The sequence below is a fragment of the Lissotriton helveticus genome, chromosome 1_1 (assembly GCF_964261635.1).
Source record: "Lissotriton helveticus chromosome 1_1, aLisHel1.1, whole genome shotgun sequence".
Classification (NCBI taxonomy): domain Eukaryota; kingdom Metazoa; phylum Chordata; class Amphibia; order Caudata; family Salamandridae; genus Lissotriton; species Lissotriton helveticus.
Genome location: NC_136057.1, coordinates 1,365,466,060 through 1,365,488,749, shown reverse-complemented (window position 1 = coordinate 1,365,488,749; position 22,690 = coordinate 1,365,466,060). Strand labels below are relative to the sequence as shown.

Below are 22,690 nucleotides of genomic sequence, written 5' to 3'. Positions count from 1 at the left end.
TTAGCAATACACCCAAGCTGAGTCCAATCTGACCAGCCTCCTTAGAATGATGTAGAGGGACTGACTCCCGTCCACACGGTAGCACAAAATATACATTTCCAACATCTCTAAAGACCCGCCCAGGCTGGAAAATTCCAGCCTGGGCACTAATGAACAAAGGAGGTATAGAAAGACAAGCTTCCATCTTGAGAATGGGTACATGCTATCTTAGTTTCAAGGTTACTCTGCCCGTGCCCGTCTTTCTGAGAGAAGGAGGAGGGCTACCTATCAGGAAAGATAAGCAGAGACAGAACGATCTATTCGTTGGTGTGGTGGAGCTCAAACTTGAATAAGATTAAGAGAAACAATCAAGACTGCTTTCTGCTGAGGCAAAAATTATGAGAAGAAGCTTACTTTCAATCATGGTTCAAAATGGTGCCGCAAATGCTAACTTACCTCGTACAATGCTAGAAGGAGTCGGCTAGACGCATTCTAAGTCCAACAAGATAATGATGCTTTTCTCACTCCATATTACAGGGCTGTTATCCATCATTGCGGCCTGTACCATGGAACAATTACTATGTCCAATGTGTGTCTGGCAGAGGGACAATTTTCTGGAGGTTGAAGGCATCAAGGTTGGATGTGATGGCTGTAGTTGAAGTTAGATTTTTCTTGTCACTCTATAGGGCATATTTGCGAGACCCAGTGCGTCACTCTTGCACCACGCAATGTGGTGAAAGAGGGATGCAACTCAAAAAATAGATTATATAGCCACGCAAGGCCACATTGTGTGGCCCTGAGTGTCTTAATAAATCTCAAGTAACGCAACACAAATCACTGCGTTGCTTTACTCTGCGCCAGGGAGGCATTCCATCGGCATTGCCAGGGTATTCCCATGCAACTTCCATGTTTTTTGTCCAATTCCCAGATTTACCAGAACTGGTAAAACCTGGGAGTGCGCCAAAAAGATACACCTTCCCATGTAAGGCGTAACAAAGAGAAATATATTTATTTGTCCTCATTACTTCCTCTTTCTATGTGTGCTGCATTCTACAGCATACACTGAAAAAGGAATTTGCCTCTCAGGATTATTTTTGTGCAAGAAAGTGTCCCTTCCTGCACACCAAAAAATCCTCCTTACAATGCAGGCACCCTTGCACCATGGTGCAAGGATGACTAGGCAGCCAAAACGATGTCAGTGCAGGGACAAGGAAGGAATGTGTCATGTTCTTTTAAATACGGGCGGCGCATTCCTGCCCTTTCCTTGTAACGCAGAGAAGCAAGGTGACTAGCTGTGCTGCCTTGTGTTACTTTGCCATAAATATGGCCCTAGATGTTGAGGTCTCTTGAAATGTATAGGTTGTTTTAGTTCTGAAGAAATGTTGTCACTCTATCTAGTAAAATATATGTATGTTTTCATTGCTGGCAGTGCTATGCATGATCGGGTTGCTAGTAGTGAGTATACTGCTGGGGCTCTGACAGTGCTCCTGGGGTCCTGAAGTACTGTCTCCTGCTGGGTCTCTGGTTGTGCTGGGGCTATGGTAGTGATGTTTGCTGTTGATCTGTGGTGAATGCTAGAGCTGTGGGTGCTTTGTGTTGTAGAAGCTCTGTGCTTTATGGTCTCTGGGACTGCTATGTGCTGATGGTTCTTTTAGCTGTCTTTGGTGCTGCAGCGCTGGTAGTGCTGTGCACAACAGGGGCTTTGTCAGGGCTATTGGCTTCTGGACTGGGGTTATTGTTATTGTTAGGCTTCTGGGGATCTGGTAGGCCCTTTTCCTGCTGAGGTCTGGCAATGCTCTCTGCTTTTGGATTGGGGTCCATTGAAAGTGCTATGGCTGCTGAAGGGTCTTGGGTAGTGCTGCGCACTGCTGGGGTTCTGGTAGGGTTCTACAATGCTGGGGCTCTGGTGGTGCTGTGTTCCGCTGGAGCTTTCGTTGTGTTGAGTGTTTCTGGCTGTGCTCTATGCAACTGGGGCTCTGATGGTGCCTTGGCCTTGCCAGTGCTGTGTGCTGCTGGAGCTACGGTCTGCTGTGTGTTACCAGCAGAAGTGTTATAGGCATGAGCTAGCAGGGGGGCCCACGCCCAAGGCGCAGAACCTTCAGATGAGTGCCTGGAGCTGTATGCAAAGAGATCATGCAGCAGTCTACCTCTGACCTGGCTCCAGCAGTTTAAGTACACTGGAATTCATCATTTTTTTGTTCTTATGCAGAATAAAGGTCCCCTGTTTAATATCCTTGTCCCCTACCATCTCCTTCACACCCTTGCACATATGATCAGTGTAGGAAGTGTTAATAAGGAAATAATGTATCACAAGCAGGAATAAAGTTGGACGAGTTTAATGACTTCCTCTCGTCTTAAGACAACAGTTCATAATGCTCAACAGTTATTACTTCACTTAACTTCCCACATTCTACTCTTTTGTAACATAACATAGCAACCATTAGAACACGAGCTTGTCACGAGCTATAAACAACATAGCGCTCGTGACAGCTCTCTGCAACTTATATACATCCCAACACACCTTCCCCCCTTGAATTGAAAATAAAAAAAAACAGTAAAAAAAAACTATTCATTATAATGTTTTATAAGGTCATTATATCTAACAGGTAATTCATTAATGCATTATAAAATCATTATATCTAACAGGCATACGATGAGAACGTGCGGCTCTAGTGTTGCTTGGGTTTTGTTCATTATGTGCACAGTTTCCTTTATCATTTTCTCCTTCAACATCAAAAAAAACATTGCTATCACAGTCTTCCTCCGACTGGTATGGACCATTAAACACAGAAACTCTGCTCAAATTCCACACTGAACCACCATCAACCCGCACAGCATTTCTAAAAACTTCAATCACTCTCTTAGGGGTTGACCACACAGGATATCCTTTATTTACTCCTTCTTTCTTCTTGATGCGAACAAAATCACCCACTTCAATGGAACGACTGGACGTAGAACCTAATCTCTTTACCAATTCATGTTTCATTTTATCTTTATATAACTGTACTCTGTGTTGGACAGCTTCAAAATCAACTTTCAAACAATTCTCAATTCCAGACAAGTTCTTTTTTAACCACCAAGGTACTAATTTTGTACTAGGCTTCCGACCCCTTAAGAGTTCAAAAGGAGTAACCAATGTTACGGAATTGGGTGATGTCCTGTAAGCTAATAACATGGATTGTAATGCAACTCTCCAATTTAATCCACCTTTGATAGAAAGTTGAATTGCTTCTTTGATTACTCGGTTGAAGCGTTCAACCTGGCCATTCGCTTCAGGATGGAAAACAGCAATTCTCCTATGTGCTATGCCACACTTAGTTAAAAATAATTCCATTTCCTTGCTCACAAACTGTGGGCCATTGTCTGTAACAATTTCCTGAGGAATTCCTTCTCTACAAAAGATCTCATCTAAGAATTCTATTACATGATGAGAAGTAACTTCCTTAACCATCTTGACTTCTGGCCATTTGGAGTAATAATCTATGAGAACTATACCAAAAGCTTCTTGTTTAGGTAAACAACTAAATGGACCTATGATGTCCAATCCCAATTTCCGCCAGGGACTAGAAGGTAAAACAACAGGACAAGGTTCTGGACGTAATGCAACAGCTGTTTTATCACTGTTTGAACAGTAAGAACATGCACGTACAAAATGATCCACACAAGAATCAATCCCTGGCCACCAAAAGGACTCTTTTAAACGTCTTCTGGTGAAGGATATCCCCAAATGTCCTTCATGAGCTATTTCAAGAAGAGTATTCCTAATAGAAAAAGGTGGGATAATCTTGTCTCCACGAAGAAGTAATTCACCTTCCACAGCTAGTTCCTCTTGAACCTTAAAAAATCCCATCATATCTCCTGATAATTTCCTTTGTTCCGGCCAACCCTGTACTAGGAACTTTTTGACATTGGACAATTCCAAGTCATTTTTCACTGCCTCCAACCAATTATTCTCTTGCAAAGAAAACCGTTCACCGCATACTAAGTTGACATCATGAAAGGTAAAAGCAACCTCACACTCATCTTCAATAACAACTTCAGGACCGCTCATGTCAGAAATTAATCTCGACATGCAATCAGCATGTACATTCGCTTTACCCTGAACATACTCAACCTTGCATTGAAAAGATTGCAACCTTGAAGCTAACCTTGCAAGACGTGCCGACATAGATCTGCCTCCACCCGGGGCCATGAGATATACCAAAGGTTTATGGTCAGTTTTTATTAAAAATTTTGTACCCCATAGAAACGGTCTAAAATGTTCAGCTCCCCAAACACAAGCCAACAACTCCCTTTCTATGACTGAATAATTCTTTTCAGCGTCTCTTAAAGCTCTCGATGCATACGCAACAACCCATTCTTTTCCATTATCCTTTTGCAAAAGTACTCCACCTAAGCCAGAAGAACTTGCGTCTACCATAATAATACACTGCTTACCTACAACAAAAGGTTTTAGACATGGAGCGTTCACAACAAACGATTTTAAAGACTCAAATGCATCTGTCATAACTTCAGTCCAAAGAAACTTAGCATTTCTTTTCAATAAACATCTAAGAGGATCAACCTTCGCAGAAAAATTAGGGATAAACTTGGCATAGAACTCTATAAGGCCTAAGAAGGCTACCAGTTGTTCCTTAGATGTAGGTATAGGAGCATTTATAATACTTTCTACATGGTTTTTCTTTGGTTTGATTCCCATCCCACTAATAGTGTGACCTAGGTATTCCACTTCTTTTTGTCTAAACCTGCATTTGTCCAAACGAAGGGTAAGTCCTTTTTCCGATAAAGCAGCAATCACACACTCTAAATTATTGTCATGTTCCTTGTCATCTTTTCCATATACTAAAATGTCGTCTTGAAACGCTATAGCTCCACTCAGCCCCTCCAATGTATCTCTCATAAGTCTCTGGAACACTGAAGCAGCGCTCGCTAAACCAAAGGGCATGCGGCAAAATCTATATAATCCCTCTGGTGTAATAAATGCAGTAATGTTTTTAGACTCATCAGCAAGTATTACTTGATGGTACGCACTGGCCAGGTCAATACATGAAAAAACTTGTGCACCAGCCAATGTTGAAACCATCTCATGAAGATTTGGTAACGGATGTGAATCTACCCAGATTGCGCAATTTACACTGCGGAGGTCAATGCATAGCCTAAGTTCACCTGAAGATTTAACCGAAATTACAACGGGAGAAACCCAGGGTGAAGATTCTATTGGTTCAATGATATTTTTATCACATAGATCTTTTAACATTTCTTTAAGTTTAATCCTATAAGATAGGGGAACATTTCTTACTCTATGTCTCACAGGTGTAGCATTCTCATTTAATTTGATGATATGTTCAAAACCCTTATAACAACCTAACGTTTCACTAAAAACACTAGGATAAGCTTTACGTAATTTTTCTATTAGTAATAATTTACCCTCAGAAGTACTTGGCTCTGTAAGTGGTTGTACGACATATACAGGAGGATCCGCTCTGGGGTCAATTTTCATGCCTAATTGGTGTTGGTGTGGCCAACTTAATAGTGATAATCCAGACCTTGACACATAAATTTTTCCAGATATATGTTGGTCTGCAAATTGTATGTTCGCAATAAAATATCCTACTAAATCAATCTTATGTCCTGTATAACCACCAGGAGATACATCTGATACAACCAACTTCTTATTGTGAAATTTCTCCTTAAAAACATTTAGGGAAATTATGGTATACCATGCACAAGAATCCACAAAGATTTCCAGCTCGATGCCATCAACATGAATTACGCAAGATGGAAATTTTGTGCACTCCCCATCCTCACATACATTAATGACGGTGTTCACTTGAAAAACTTCTTCGTCATCTGAAGAATAATTGCTATAACTTTCATGTATACAATTCATCTTCCCAGGTAGTGATCTGCAGTGTCTTGTGAAATGTCCTTTCTTGTTGCATTTAGCACAAGTTTTCCCTATAGCTGGACAATTTTTATTATTAGCTAAATGCCCATCGCTTCCGCACCTAAAACATAAAATTTTAGAATCCCTCCTTTCAGATTTTTGATTCCTGAATTTATTTTTCATTTCTATATGAAAATTCGCTCCTGGGAGGATTTTCGTTCCTGGATGAAACATTTCTCCTTGACTTATCATGGTCTTTAGATATGTTAAAAACATCACTTTTGTCGTTCCCTCTAATCTCCTTGACAAACTTCTCTGAGTGTTCTATCGACTTAGCAATATCTATAGCATTGTTAAGAGACATGTCAGATGTTGTCCAAAGCCGTTCCTGCACTTTCTTGTTATTTGTCCTCATGAGAATCTGATCTCTCAAAACCTGTTCATAGGATATGTGTTCAAAATCGCACGTAACCGCTAAAGATCTTAATGCAGATACAAAATCTTCTACGGGTTCATCTGTACGTTGTTTACGTGAATAAAATATGAATCTCTCCATAACTATATTCTTTTTTTTTCCATATCTTAAACTTAGTTGTTGTGAAGCATACTCATACACATTTATGTTGCCTGGGTTCACTAATATTGGTAATGTTTTGAATTCTTTTAAAGCTATGCCTCCCAAACAGTGTTTTAGAAGAGATAATTTCCTCTCTGGTTCACATTCACCCTCCTCCAACACTTCTACATATGCTAAGAATACAGGTTCCCAAATTTCCCATGCTAGAGGTGGTTCACCAGGAGATGACAGAAATGATGGGGGGGGGACAATACCAGCCATAGTAACTAATATGAGTAAACTATATGAGTAAACTATATGAGTTCAAACTATACTGTACAGTAATTATGAAGAAATGTGCTTAGAACAACAATTTACTTATACGATGTAAAAAAAATTATTAATTTATCAAAACGCGCGATGTAATTGTCACTGAACCTTTCCAAGTGGAGATAATTCTTTACTTGTGTAAAAGCATTGACGGTTTAATTCATGGAGTAGTCCTCGTGTTGCGCGGAGAAATGAAGCTCCGTGACTGGCTTCACAAACTCTACTGCTCTTACGTGCAGAAAACGTGATGACATTGGGCTCCTGATGCTCAGCTCGTGATGACGTGAGGGAAAGAACGTTCCAGCGCGAGCTTCCAGTTGTCGGCTCCAATGTAGAGCGGAAAATTCATGAGTTTGTTTTGAAAAATGCCACTTGGAAAAAGTAAGAAATATTACCAATCTTTTAGATGAGAATTACGAGTTCCTCACTTCCAACTCCTTGGTTTAATTGCCGCTTTGGTTTCATGCGTTGTTTTAATCAAGCGCCAGCTCCGTTTGAAATTGTAGCGTGGCTCCGTTTGAAATTGCAGTGCGAGAGAAAAATTCCTTCCAAGGTTTTGGTTTCAAAACGGTTTTGTTGCGCAATGGAAATAATTTTCTTTTTCACTTCCCAATAAAATTAAATTAGCTCCTGAAGGATTCCTTTTTCTTCAATTCGCAGGTTACGAATCCCGCCCGTCGCCATTGTAGGAAGTGTTAATAAGGAAATAATGTATCACAAGCAGGAATAAAGTTGGACGAGTTTAATGACTTCCTCTCGTCTTAAGACAACAGTTCATAATGCTCAACAGTTATTACTTCACTTAACTTCCCACATTCTACTCTTTTGTAACATAACATAGCAACCATTAGAACACGAGCTTGTCACGAGCTATAAACAACATAGCGCTCGTGACAGCTCTCTGCAACTTATATACATCCCAACAATCAGTCACCTACAATTTGGAGCGAGTCGGCATGAATGAGTGGGGCTATGCTGTGGGTGACGGAGGTGAGGGCAGGATGATCAGTCAAGGCCTGAGTATTGAAACAAAAGGTCCAAGCTGTTTTTTACTTAAGCCTAGAAGCGAGGAGGGTGCGGTATATAGAACAGCAGCCAGCCAGGCAGTTAAGGTCTCATTGGGGAGCAGCTAAAACAAAAATTCTAATTACTGTTTTCTAAGTGTGAAACTGTTCTGTTCACAAGTAAGAAATTGCTGTGTTAGATGCTTAGTTATATTAAGCTCTTCAGTTTCTGTTTGCATACTTGCAGCTTTGTTTGTCCTCACTGTAAACGCAAGAGGATGAGTACCAGGATGCAAAGAAAGTATGTGCAAAGTCAATGTAGTTAACAGTTTGTATTTTGTGTATCTTATATAGCCAGGGCACCTGGAATTATGTACATTTGTGGCTGCGGCGTTTTCAGCATGGCCACATTATACATCACATCCTGCATAATCTGCAGATTTACAAAAAAAATCTTATTTCTAGCCCAAACTGATCAAAAGTAACTACAATGCAGCAAAATGTGTTGCCATGCAGTCGAAGGCCGTTTGCAAAGATAGACTGATTTCTTTGTTGTTGCTTATTTCTGTATTTAGGTGTTAAACTGGTACTAATGAGTTGAAACCTTTGCCCAGACAGCGTTTACCTGTGTAAAATTAACATCAGCGCGGGGACACACTAGTCAGTGTAACCAGGCGCTTTATAAATGTGTTTATTATTATTATTATAATAAGAAGGAACTAATAATATCACAACGTGTGCCCCATTATGCTAAATAATGTGGCTTTTCTTGCCGCATAATTTATTCAACCCTGCCGCATAAATGGTTCCTCCCATGCCACATAATTCCAGCGGTCCAAGTTGCAGGCTACAGCTAGGACGAAATGCAGGTAAGGATGAGTTGCCAGATTCTATTCACCCCAGGGCGCGGCCTGAGCAACGGCCGGGCCTGGGTGCCGGCTTCCGGTAGTCCTCTGTGCTGCTTCGGCTGGACAAGTTTTCACCACATCGCCTCCTTAATTCATACCGCCTTAAACTCCGCCACCTTAAAGACTGCCATTTACCGCCCCCATCACGGCAGCAGATGGGGCGTGGAAGCGGAACGTGCAGTGATTTTTGCATCGCGTTAATAAGATCCGTGATCTGTCGTTTGGTATTTAATTAGTACAGAAAAAAAACTTCCAATCCCATCTGTGCAAAGAACGCCTCCGGCGTCGAGAGAAGCTCTCGGCAGCAGTATCGGAGCCTCCAAACACGAGCGCGGTGCTCTGCGAGTACTTATCCAGAGCCGGCACTTTACAAACGCCTGCTTACCCCCGTGCGTCGCTGTGTGCGCGTGCACCGCAACCCGGGGTCGGTCACCAGAGCGGGAACAAGGTCGTGTACCGTCCAATCAGTGTCAAGGTTACAAAAACGCTCGCGCCTGTGGCAGGACGTCTGTGTCTCAGGGTTAAACCGGAAGCAGCACCTGTTTAGAGAGAGGCTTCGACTTGTCAGGGTTAGAACCTGACTGGAGACGGAGATGGGTAAGGCAGGTGAAAAGTGAAAATAATGAGAGAAAATTAGAGCGATTGACCAGAAAGAGGGAGGCAAAGGAAGGAAGAAAGAAGTAGCTGGGGTGAAAGACCACTCTATACAAACCAATAAAGGGGGTGAAAGCCAGCTAGAGACGAACCGGGATGACGCAGAGCAATGTATGTTTTTGGAAGCTCCTGAAGTGGTGATAAGATATTAGAGTAATCAAGAAACCTAACAGATGCATATATTTGTAAGTTAAGGTAGGAAAAGGTTTTTTACCCCTCCTAGTTCTCCTTCGTTGCTCATGACCTCAGGTATCACGTCACAGAAAACGTCTATTATAGACGGTCTATATCAGTGCACGAGCTGCAACTGTGCAGTTTGTGCGCAGCTAAAATGATGCGCAAAGATGGCCTGCAGCTTCTCACCCCAAAGGCCTTGTGAAGAGCTGTCCTGCACATCCGATGGGGCTGATAACTTATCTTACACCGGAATTCTGAGATCTATGGTATCTTTCGCCTAGAGCAAGAGCTGTCTCTGGACGAATTACTGACGAAAAATGAGGCATAACCATGGAACGCGTGTGTTGGATTGTTGATTCTCCTGGGAAGAACTTATTTCTAAGGGGTCCTATAACTCCCTACTCACAAGACATGGTGACTCACACCCCCGGCGTTACTGATACCCTGCATTGATAGCAGTAAGTCCATGGGTAGAGTTACCGGACTAACTTTGGGACTTTCAGAAAGAGGCCCCAAGGCCCTTATTAAAACTGGCCCGGTATTCAAGACAGTTATTGTCTTGATCAGGGATCCAGGTGATTGGAAGAACGGATGGATATGTTTGATGGATAGGTTTGAAGATGGTTGAATAAGTTTGGGTATGGATGGGTAGATGGAGGAGATGTGGCGCAGCGGCCAGAGCTGCTGACTTGGGAGCTGGGGTTACGGGTTCGAGTCTCGACGTTGGTGCAACATCCTGTGATTCTGGGCAAGTCACTTAATCTCCACTAACCTATGGACAGTGCCTGGATATCCTCATGGGAGAAAAGCCAAACAGTATGAATCTACACCCAATACAAGAAATGGTAACATACTGCATGTTTGATCAAAGACTGAATAGGTGACAGAATGCACATGTGAATGAAGGATATCACCAGGTGGATTGAAGGATGAAGGGATAGATGCTTGGATGGAAGAGACATGCAAGTTGCAACCTCTTCTGGTGGAGGAGGAGTGGCGCAGCGGCCAGGGTGCCTGACTCCGGGCTATGAGTATCACGGTTCGATCCCTGGTGGAGGTGGCAGGTTAGCCCAGCACCGTGTGACTCTGGGCAATAGCTCGTTTAATCTTCCCGTTGGCCCCCAGCGCCGAGACACCACTTCGGAGGTAGTTGTGCGCTTTACAAATACTGGTATTTCATATTTCATTTCTTCTAGGGAGCGGCACGATGACTTGATTTGCTTGCTTGGTGCCATGGGAGCTTTGGTTTAAGTGGGGGGTAATTTAATTTTCTGGCTTCGCCCTTTTTTATATGTGGAAACCCGTTTGTAAACACTAATTTCGAAATGTTATTTCTTGATTGAGTGACGGGAATGGAATATCAATGCTAATACTGCTGGTCGTTGACACTGTTCACCACCAGACTACTTCTGAGACAAGAACGCTCATCTTCCAGCAGAGTGTCCCAGGCAGAATCTACTCATTTCTGTAGGGCACGCACAGTACTGTCTCACTACCTCAGATTCATGTCAACCCATTTCACCAATCACCAAGGAGCCCCTCAGGCTTCAATTACCTCTCCATTCCTATTTAACCTCTGCAGAACAACACGACTAGAGCTGATTAGTTATCTCGATCAAGACTTCTAACCAATTATACTCTGATTGCCATAAAGGTGTAAACCCCTGAAGATCTGGAATTTTCTAATCTGAACCACTGTCTCTAACAGCTAAAGCGAGGGTGGGGTTGTTTATGGGTCTCTTCTGTCTGCACCTCAGCAGAAAAAGACCCATAATCAATGTGAAATGGTGGGTGAGTGGGTTAAGTTAGTGAGAAGATGGATGGATTTGCAAGGGTGGATGAGTGAGTGAAAGGTTGGATGGATAGATGCATGGATGAGTGAGTGAAAGCATAAATGTAAAGTTGGATGAAGGAAAGAGAAGAAGGATGGATGGATGAGTGAAGGGGTGGATGTGTGATGAGAAGATGGGTGGATGGATTGATAAGTGAGTGAAATCATGGATGATGATGAAAGGGTAAATGGATGGACCGATGAGTGGATGGATAGAGTGAAATGTTGGGTGAATGGACAGGTGGAATGGATGGATGAGTGAAAGGATGATGGATGAGTAAAAGGATAGATGTAAGGATGGATGAGTGAAAGAATGGGTCAATGAGTAAAATGGAGAGTAGATGGATGGCTAGATGAAAGGGTGGACAGCTGGATGAGAGAAAGGGTGAATGGGTGAGTTAAAGGGTCACTGGATCGTTTGATGAGTGAAAGGGTGAATGGATGGACATAGGAGTGAAAGGGGGATGGATGGATTGATGGATGTGTGAGTGAAATTGTGGATGGATGGGTGAGTGAAAGGGTGAATGGATGGATGAGTGAAAAGGTGGAAGGATTAAGGATGAGAGGAAGGATCGATGGATGAGTGAAAGGATGGATGGATGAGTGAGCGGGTAAATGGATGGATGGATAAGTGGATGGATGGATCAATGGAAGGCAAGATAAATGGGCTAAGTGTAAGGGTGAATGGATGGACTGAGTGAAAGGATGGATGAATTAATGCAAAGGTGTTTGTAAGAATGGATGAGTGAAATAATGGATGGATGAGTGAAAGGGAGGGTAGATGGGTGGCTGGATGGAAGTGTGGATGGATGGATGACTGAAAGGGTGAATGGATGGATAAGTGTGTGAAATGGTTAATGGATGAGTGAACGGGTGAATGGATGGATGGATGAGTGAATGGATGGGTCAAAGGATGGATGGATGAGTGAAAGGGTGGAAGGATGAGTGAACAAGAAAATGGATGAGTGGAAGGCTGGATAATGCAAAATCAATCAATCAGGGGAATTGTAAGCGCGCTACTCACCTGAGATGGTCTGGGGGGGGGGAGGGGGATGTTGGGGGGGGGGGGCAGCTCCGCTCAGTCGAAGAGCCAGGTCTCGAGTGCCTTCCTGAAGATGTTCAGTGAGGGGGCGCATCTGATGTTGATAGGGAGCTCATTCCAGTCTTGGCTGCGGTGTATGAGAAGGTTTTTCTACCTGTTTCTGGCTCTGTGGATCCACAGGGTTTCGGTAAGGGCGAGGGCAGCAGATCGGAGGTTTCTATTGTGTACGTGGAAGGAGATTCTCTCGTTGAGGTATTGGGGTCCGGTGTTGTGGAGGCATTTATAGGCATGGGTCAGTATCTTGAAAGTGACTCTCTTCTCGACGGGGAGCCAGTGGAGGTTCCACAGGTGTAGGGTGATGTGTTCTTGTCGAGGAATGCAGAGGACCATTCTGGCTGCGGTGTTCTGTATGGTCTGGAGTTTGCAGAGCAGGGACTTGTTGATCCTGGCGTAGATGGTGTTTCCGTAGTTCAGCCTGCTGGTTATGAGGTCTGACTTTTGCGCGTTTCCAGTCATCGGGAAAAATGCTGGTCTTGAACGTGGAGTTGATGGTGTTTCCTAGTTCTGGCGCGATGACGATGGCTGCTCAGTGGAAGATGTGTGGCGAGCAGGGGTCAGTGGGGGCACCTGAGTTGATGACTTTCATGGTTGAGGTAGTGCCTTCAGTGGTGACTGGGGTCCAGGAGAAGATGGTGGGCTGGGTGGCGTAGCTGGCGAAGGAAGTTGTTTCGGAGTTGGGTATCTGGTCATTGAAATGGTCGTAGAGGCCCTTGATTTTCAGATGGAAGTAGGATCCAAGCAACTCTTGGATGACGCTGAAGAGTTCCTTGGAGTTGCTGGAGTTGGTGAGGATCTTGTTCTGGATGAAGGTCCTTTTGGTGGATCTGATGCGTTGGTGGTATTTTGTCAGGGCATCCTTGTAGGTAGTGCGATCTTCTGATGTTTTGCTGTTCTTCCAGTTCTTCTCAAGACGTCTGCAGGTGCGTCTGAATTCTTGGAGTTCGGTGGTGAACCAGGTGGCCTTTCTGGTGCGCTGTCTGTCGGAGTTGCGCAGGGGTGCAAGCATATCTGCGCAGTTGGAGATCCATCTGTGGAGTTCTTTGGCTGCGAGGTTGGCATCGGTCGAGGTGGTGGGGGTGCTGCGGTTGAGGGTGGAGTTGAACTGATTTTGTTTCAGTTCCCTTGTGGAGGGCGTGGTGCAGGGGTGGGCGGCGTGGTTTTGTCGACATGGAAGTGTATGCAGTTGTGATCCATCCATGGGGGTTGTGTGGTGTGGCCGAAGTGGTTGTTGTTGCCTCCTGTGAAGATGAGGGTATGTTCTGCCTTGTGGGTGGGCGTGGTGATGAGCTGTTTCAGTCCAATGTTGGCGAGGTAGTCCAGCAGGGTGGTGGAGTTGAGGTTGCTGTGGTTGTCGAGGTGGAAGTTCAGGTCTCCAATGAGTATCTAGTCCATGGAGGTGATGGCGTGGGGTGCGATGAGGTCAGCGATGGTAGTGGCGAACGCGGCACGAGGTTCCGGGGGTCTGTAGGCGAGGGTGCAGCAAAGAGTGGTTGTAGGGCTTGTCCGGATCTGGAAATGGAGGTGTTTGGTGGTGGGGAAGGGGTCATTCGTAGTGGAGGTGGAGAGTTGGAGGGAGCTCTTGTGTACGATTGTGAGTCCTCCTCCTGGGCGGTAGGGGAGTTCCTTCCTCTGGATCCGTCAGGGATGGCGGTGGCGATGTCATGGTCGGAGGAGGTGTTGGTCCAGGTTTCTGTGAAGAGGGCGACGTCTGGTGAGAGGGTGTCGAGGAGGTCCCAGATCTCTACGGCGTGTCTGCAGGGTGTGCACGTTGAGGAAGATGCACTTCATATGTAGGTGTTGGCGTTTGATGCGGGGGCAGTGGCCATAGGGGTGCAGATGGTGGTGAAGGTTTGGCGGCATTGAAGGCTGGAGAGCTGTCCATGGGTGGTGCTCGGTGTTGACTTCTGGGGTTGAGTGCGAGGAGGCTGGTTGAGTCATAGTGGTGGATGGTCGGAGATCGGGGGTTCCTGGCACAGGTTGCGGTCGGTCACAGACGGGCACAGACGGGCTTGCTTCTGGCACACCAGCGGCGCGCCCGCTGCATGCGTACGCCATTAAATAGGGGAGGGGGAGGGAGGCAAAGCTGGGAGGTGGGAGCGGGAATCGGCGCAGGGGAGGGGCCGCGGAGGCAGCAGCTGCGGGCGGGGAAGCGGGAAACGGGCAGAGGGAGCGAGCAAGCAATGGCACAATAGCAGCAAGTAGTACAAAAAGGCACAATAAGTGGTACAATAAAAAAGAGGCACAATAAGTGGTACAATAAAGAGAGGCACAACGAGTGGTACAATAAAGAAAAAAAGGCACAATGAGAAAGAGGCAATCAGATAGACAACGGAGTAAACTAAAAAACGGGTGCAACCTTGTCTGGAGCCGATGCTCGAACCCCTACCTGCACTAAGTCCGGCCAGGGGCAGAGGCACAGCATAGCAGCTGAGCTACCGAGGGAGAGCGCAGGGCCCTGGCCGAAGTCAGAGGTCCTGCTCGCGCTCCCACACAGCGGCCGCCACTAAATAGGGGAGGGGAGGGAGGCACAGCTGGGAGGCGGGAATCGGCGGGGGAGGGGCCGCGGGGGCAGCAGCGGTGGATGGGAAGCAGAAAATGGGCAGAGGGAGCGAGCAAGCATTGGCACAATAGCAGCAAGTGGTACAAAAAGGCACAATAAGTGGTACAATAAAAAAGAGAGGCACAATATGTGGTACAAAACAGAGAGGCCCAACGAGTGGTACAATAAAGAAAAAAAGCACAATGAGGTAGAGGCAATCAGAGACAACGGAGTAAACAAAAAATGGGCGCAACCTAGCCTGGAGCTGAGGCTCGAACCCCTACCTGCACTAAGTCCTGCTAAGGGCAGAGACACAGCACAGCAGCGGAGCTACCAAGGGACAGTGCAGGTCCCTTGCTGAGGTGGGAAGATTGAAAGGAAGGATGGCTGGATGAATGGATTATGAAAAGGGCGATGGATAAGTGAGAGGATGGATGATGAATGAAAGGATGGGTGGATATGTTTGATGGATAGGTTTGAAGATGGATGGATAGGTTTGGATATGGATGGGCGGATGGATGGACGAAATGGTAACAGACTGAATGTTGGATCAAGGACTGAAAAGATGACAGAATGTACACGTGAAATGGTGGATTGATGGATGAAAGGATATATGGATAGATACTTGGATGGAAGATAAATGAAAGGATGGGTGGATATGTTTGATGGATAGGTTTGAAGATGGATGAATAGGTTTGGATATGGATAGGCAGATGGATGGACGAAATGGTAACAGACTGAATATGGGATGAAGGACTGAAAAGATGACAGAATGTACACGTGAAATGGTGGATTGAAGGATGAAAGGATATATGGATAGATACTTGGATGGAAGAGACAAGCTACCTCCTCTAGGGAGAGATGTGATGACTTGCTTTGCCTTCTTGGTGCCATGAAAGCTTTGGCTCAAAGTGGGGGGTATTTCAATTTTCTGGCTACTCCCTTGAGTCTGTCTCCATGCTACTCAGGAATGGATGTTCAGCAACTACCTTAAATTGAACTGTTCACAAAACATGTATCCTCACATGTGGACAATAGAGAAATTGCAATCCTTCAACCATCTACTGAAAGGCATTGGAGTCACCACCATCGACATCAAAGGAAGTAAGAAAGAGCAATTATGGAGTCTGACCTCTTATTAATCCCTCAATTGAATCAAGTAGCAAAAAGCACTTTCTATACGAACTCTCGGGCACAGCTACCCTCCCCATTGATATCCCCTGAAGTCACAGGACACTATGACTGTGTCATGTCACGTGCAGACTACACCACTGGTCTCTATTTAGGGGTGCATCTTTATATACTTCATAAACACTGCAGCAAGGCAGCTACTTCGCCCTCGTCCAGGGTAATGCGCAACACCGGTACTCCAGGCACTTCATTGCTACCTAGAGCAAGGCTCTGTGCCTTCAAGTTACTCTACATCCTTCACAAGGACATCCATGGCAAAGGACCCTTGTTCATCCAAGTGAAATTAAAAAGATACAAAAAAAAGCTCTCTCCTCCAAACTAGTACCTACATAGCCATCCCTTCCTACAAAAAGAAGGGCATCAGTGGAACCTCTTTCACTGGTAAAATCAGGAAAACTATGGAACTCACTCCCAGTAAAGATCAGAAGTGCTCACGCCAATCAGGCATTCAGGAAAGACATATATACATGGCTTTTTACAAACCAAGGCAGCTTCAGATGCACTTTTAGGTCCCTTTTCAAAACAATAACTATCCAGTGCTGTGATCTGACAATCTCCGACCTTTCAACGTTCAAAATTTTATAATTGATTGCCTTGAGGGGTACGGCCTGAAAGGGGTGTGGTTTTTGGCCAGTCAAAGCCACGTGGGTACACTAGAGGTGGCAGGACCTGATGAGGGGTGAAAATATTTTAGGCCAGCTTTTGCCTGAGCAGACGCTCCTACCCTCCCCATACCTCAGAAAGATGCTTCTGATGTCATACCATGCTCTCCTGATGAGCTTGTAAAAAGCTAAATGTATTCACCCTGGACAAAGCCTTCATAGGCGATCTGGAAGCCTACTCTGTGCATGGGTTTCGAACTCACCTTGTGCTCACTGTGTAATATTGGCTCTTCACTGGGTGACTGTGTCAAGAGTGACAATATAGTGTGACACACAGTGGCAAAGCGTGAGTTGGCAGATGCGCAGTCTCTCCCTCCTACTGCGGGATGGCCTACTGTGCACTCAATGTGGAAGCTGGGAGTCTCTGCTAAGATGGGATTTAGTCAGTGTGGTACTGCTTGGTGGGGCTACAAAGGAGACAATTGTATGGATCAGTCATCTATCTGTCAATGGCCAACTCACCTGCATTTATAACTTATCTTTTCGTTCTCTTGTCCACCACACTCACCATCTGTATGGATGCAGAAAGCAAATCATTACCCACATGACCTATGCGTCTTTCTCACATGCACCTGATTACCTCGGCAGGAACCCATCAAGGGCCAGAACCCATGGCCCTTGACCATCATTCCACACCTATCCTCCCCTGAAACCCCTCACTCATCCAGCCCATGTAGAATGCCAATTATGGATTCAATTCATACAACACCTACCCATGTTAGCAGTAACCAGTGCATGGCAAGTGTCAATAGGACCTTACAAGTCACTGTGATCAGCGCAGACTGTGAGTCACTGCTGTGTTGCCCTGGATGGGCTGGTGGCCAGTAAGTCAGGCCTTTGATTACCCTTGTCTAGCTTCTCTTGCACCTCTAGCTGGACTCATAGGGAACGTATCTCAAACAACTTCAATGGAAAATATATTGATGACTGATAAACCATTAGAAGTTTTGCCCACACATAACATGGTTTGTACCATGCAATATGTGTCCTGACAGTGGTAGGTTAGGGGGCCTAGCAAGCAACCCCAAAAACTCACTTTGCACTTCTTCATTGCAATGCAGCCAATGTTACTGTTCAAGCTGGAAATTCCTGCATAGCGTAATGTTTTGTTAGGCTACACATTTGGGTCCAGATGTATGACCATTCCGTTTTGCGGGTTGCAAATTGCGATATTTTGCAACTCGCAATTTACGACTCGCAAAACAGAATGTACTAATGTGTCTCAGATACATTTTGCGATTCCCATTGGGGTTGCAAATGACCTGCCTCACCAATATTCACGAGGCAGGTCGCAATTTGCTACCCATTCGGAATGAGCTACAATCACAGGGATGGTGGCCTGCTGGAAAAAGCAGACCTCCATGTCTGTATTTGCTTTTTTAAATAAAGCAGCTTTTTATTTTAAATGAAATCCATTTTCCTTAAAGGAAAACAGGATGCATTTAAAAGAAAAATATGAAACGTTTTCTTTTAATTTTTTAAGAGCAGGCAGTGGTGGTCCATGTGACTATTGCCTGCTCCTTAAAAATATTTTTCGCTGCCAAAAACACAGTGGAAGGGGTCCCCTGTTGACCCCGTCCCGTTTGCAACTGGCTTACCAACTGCGCTTGTTTTGCGAAAACAATCGTACATCCCCCTGCGACTTGCTATTAGGAAGGTACTCCCTTGGCACACCCCTTCCTGTTAGCGACCCGCAAACCCTTTTTTTCTAGTTGGTAATAGGTTACTGACTTGAAAAATAGAGTTTGTACATACTACAACCCTTTTTAGCAGTCACAAAAGGCCTGATTTTCTGTTTGCCACCGCTAATAATTGTCGTATATCTGGCCCTTTGTGTCTTTCTCTGTCTCATTTATCTAGAATCCGTGTTTGTGACTAAAGGATCCTGATTGTATTGTAACCACTATATGTCAATGGATTACCCTCTAGTGTTCCCAGCAGATCTTATAGTGCAGCCACTATGGCTGCTCCTCTCCTAAGAATTCCACCTAGTTATGTCCCTAAACCAGTCGACTATTAAACTCCTTTCCTGGCTGCCTATATCCAGAGCACGCCATCATCTGCTCTTGCGTCAATTCTGGATCTTGCCTGGTTCCCTGCTCCAGATGCAGGCCCACGAGTTCAGCCCTTCTCAATCTTTAGGAAACTATACAGAAATGTACTCAGGATACCTATAACCAAATTCAACTCAATGTATTATTCCACTACAGTTCATGAGTAGCCTGTAGAGAGTGCTTACTGTGGCTGTGTCTCTCCACAGCCTCCCATGGGGATACACTTAGTTATGATGGGACAGAACTTAATTAAGAGCTATGAATGCATTTATAAAGCCACGCCTGTGGTTCGCTAACCTCTTGTTCCTGGGCATTACATTGACCATGACTATATGTATGCAGTGTGAGCTGTGGACTGCCTGAAATTATCCACCATGATTGCATATTCCTTGCCTGCGGGTCAATGTCTCACCTGGATTTCAACTGTGTTGTTTCTTGGCCATTGGCTGTACTTTTCCGTACTGGCAGGCCAGTGGGCCCGAAACAGGTAGACTAAAGTGGCTTCAGTGTAATCCTTGCAATCCCCAGGGACAACAGCTACCCTCATCCCTACACTCGCAATGCCTTTGGGATGGTCTCCAGTGGGTGACTTCTTAGTGCGCACAGCATCTCCCTTTATGTGCCCTGGCTCTTTACAGTCACAGCACACCCCAGCCTTTGTATAGCCACTATTCTTGCCCAGATACCCCCTTCCCTGTAAATGGTATGTGGCTTTGGGATCCCCCTTGGGCATCTTTAGGGGACTCTTTGAGAGTTTCTCTCTTTTTATGTTTTGCCCTATCTTTCCCCTGAAGAGGGACCGCTCCTCCTTTCTTAAGATCATCACCTTGAGACTTCCGGGCATCCTAGTGCGTACTCATCATCAGCTATCTTCCCTGGCTGTTTGGGGCTAGATAGCTTAGAATCTAACAGAAGCTGGTGTAAATTCTCTGAGGTACAATTTGTAACAATGAGTTCTTTTACCAATAAATTGTAGAGCCCCATCATAGGTATCTACTTGGTTACCTTTGATCCATGCTTCCAGTGACTTCACAGAAGCATCAACAAAATCTACCCATGTCTGAGTTGACCCCTTGGGTGTAATTCTGAAATTTGAACAGTATTATTCAGGCGTTCGACCAAACAGCTCAATAAATGCCTCCTTCATATGTGAAAACAACTCTGCCACATCCTCTTTCAGAGTCAGCAGCCTATCCCTCCCCACTGTTTGAATCAGCTCCCACAGCAAGGAGCACCCTCCATTCTCATCCTAAGAGCCCTCTTATAAGACGCTAGCCATTTGTCTATGTCATTCCCCTCAACATACTTTGGCACAATACCTTTGGGCAACCTAGGGTCATAGTCACCACTGCAATTACCTATGTGTCTCTGTTGCTGCCACCATGTCTTTGGGACTTCAGTTCCAATTGACCATTCTCTCCTCCAGGGCCAGTTTTCTTTCTTCAAGGGCTAGCTTCCTCTCTTAGATATTTCCGAGGCTAAGCTCGGCCTCTAGGCCATGGGACCCTCACTGAAGTAAAACTCTTCTCACTTCCAGATGTGGAGGTATGCCTTGAACACACTGCGTTGGCCACACCCTTGTTATCCTCATCAACCTCTTCATCAAAGAGATCTCTGCCATCATCCTCATCCTCACTGTCAGGGCTAATCTCCTCTGCAAGTTGGGCTTGAGCCCTCCTGGCTTCCTACCAGGCTCAGAGGGCCTTTTCTATGAGATCACTGTCACAATATTGACAACAATATTATTGTCTAACAAACATATCTTGTCAAAAACATCTTTTACAAAAATATTGTCTCCCTGTACTTATAATAATAAGTATAAGAATATCAAAAATAAAATATCGTTTCACACTAATATCGTTTAAAAACATACAGAAATATCGTTTTTAACATATACATAGTTTAAAATCCTAAATATTTTAATATACAACAGTAATATAATGTAAATGAAATACATTTAAATAATATATAATACTATAAATAAATACAGACTTATATAAACACACATATATATATATATATATATATATGGGTGTGCATGTTTATGCATACATATATATAATGTAACACATATTAAAAATATATTTGACATTATCTTAAATGTTATTGGTTCTTTTAATACTGTAAAAAGCATATACATAACAAATCAATTGTAAATATTTAAAAAATACCAAATAAATAATTTAAACCCCCCCCCCAAATGTACTTGAACAATATTATAAAATGTAAACAAATATATATAATACATCTTTCTCTGAGTGAATAAGGAGAATTTGGGACTCCTAGAGGCCTGTTTGTTAGACGTAGACACTGACCAGCAAGGGGTGGGTACTTTTATTGATTTGAGTACAAACATTAGGAAAGCTTTTTTGAAACCTTTCCGTCCTGCACATTTTATCCCCAGGTGGTTCAACCATGAATGCTTAGAGGCAAATAAACAACTTCGTCAGGCACTCGTGAAAATCCTCGGGTTCCTTCGGTGGTGGCTAGCCTGCAGAGACATAAATGAGTTACCTGCAAGTGCTGGAGGGAAGTGCCACTGTTGTATGGTGTTTTAGATTCCGAATGAATTTTCAGATTCATGCCCTTATATAGGTACAATCCACGTTGCCCTTATATAGGCATAGAAATCAAGCCCTTATTTAGGCATAGCCCATGCTATCCAAATACAGGCATGGCTACTTCACACCGATTTCTTGGAAAACCAGACTCTTAAGTAGAAGGGACTTCCCCTAGCCTGGATATTTATTTCACCTAGAAACTCATTTATTATGCATGAACAACTATTCCTTAGGGGTTCATCCATGACGTTCATATACCCGACTTTACGTCAAAGGTGGCATTCCTAAACACCTCCAAGGTGCAAATATACCTTCACTTGCTATAGCAAAGCACGGTGTGGTTTGGTGCAGTTCGACTACCTACTTGCCCGACGTAGCTCGCTACAGCAAGTGCCAAAGGAAGCCACCTCTCCAGCTGACGCACTGACAAGAAGCTGTCCTCCTCTGCCGAGAATCCAGGTCCAGTGTTTCTGACTCCCCTTGCGGGGTGTTGGGAAATCGAGTCCCGAGACAGAGATACCAACCTCTTTCATTCGGAAGGTTTGGAGCTGATTAGAACCTAGAGAAACGTTTGGTAATTCTTGGCAGAACTAAAACTTATGCTAAGCAGCACCTACTTCTTCCCTGGTACTAGACCTAGGTTAGGTACATTGGGGTAGGCGTATTTTAGAAGCAACAGTTTTTAGCCTATGTTATTTATGTATGTATTTTTATATGTAATAGCACTAGACAATGCTATTACAGTATTATTTTTATAATACTATTCTCGCTGTACGCATTATACTTTGCATTCTGTCTAACGATTGTAGCAGTTCACCTCTCTTGCATGAGAAAGAAGACTGTTCAATAAACCCTTTTATTGAAAACCCCAGTCTCACTATTTCTCTGCAACTCTGTAGAAACGAAGCATGCACGATTTACTGAGTGAACTAGTTATCTATTGTTTCCACGACTCTGAAGATATTTGTTCCAGTCTTAGGGAAACAAACTTGTCATGTTTATGCGGTTGTCAGAAACGAATCCCTTCTTGTGAAGTCGAGAAAGTTTCTAGTGACCTCTGAGCTAGCTGGGACTCACAATTAAGTTTAGTATATTCGATAGAGACATACTGACCTCAGTCCTATGTCACATCTATAGGGTATATTATTCCAATGCGCAGAGCCTATTGGAAATATAGGAACTACACTACATGGCGCCCAATGTTTGGTAAGGCACTAATTTAATGCTAGATTCTAATGTAACACAGTCGTGCTTT

At 44.3% G+C, this 22,690-nt stretch overlaps 1 protein-coding gene and 1 long non-coding RNA gene across 1 annotated transcript in view; one reads left to right on the top strand and one right to left on the bottom strand.

Moving 5' to 3' along the window:
- NPTXR (neuronal pentraxin receptor) overlaps nt 1–22,690 on the bottom strand; it is a 244,917-nt gene that overhangs the window by 142,559 nt on the left and 79,668 nt on the right.
- Nucleotides 9,190–22,690, top strand: part of LOC144824486 (uncharacterized) — a 365,120-nt gene continuing 351,619 nt past the window's right edge. Inside the window, exon 1 of the long non-coding RNA XR_013608979.1 lies at nt 9,190–9,261. This is a non-coding gene — a long non-coding RNA (uncharacterized LOC144824486). The remainder of the gene's footprint in view (nt 9,262–22,690) is intronic.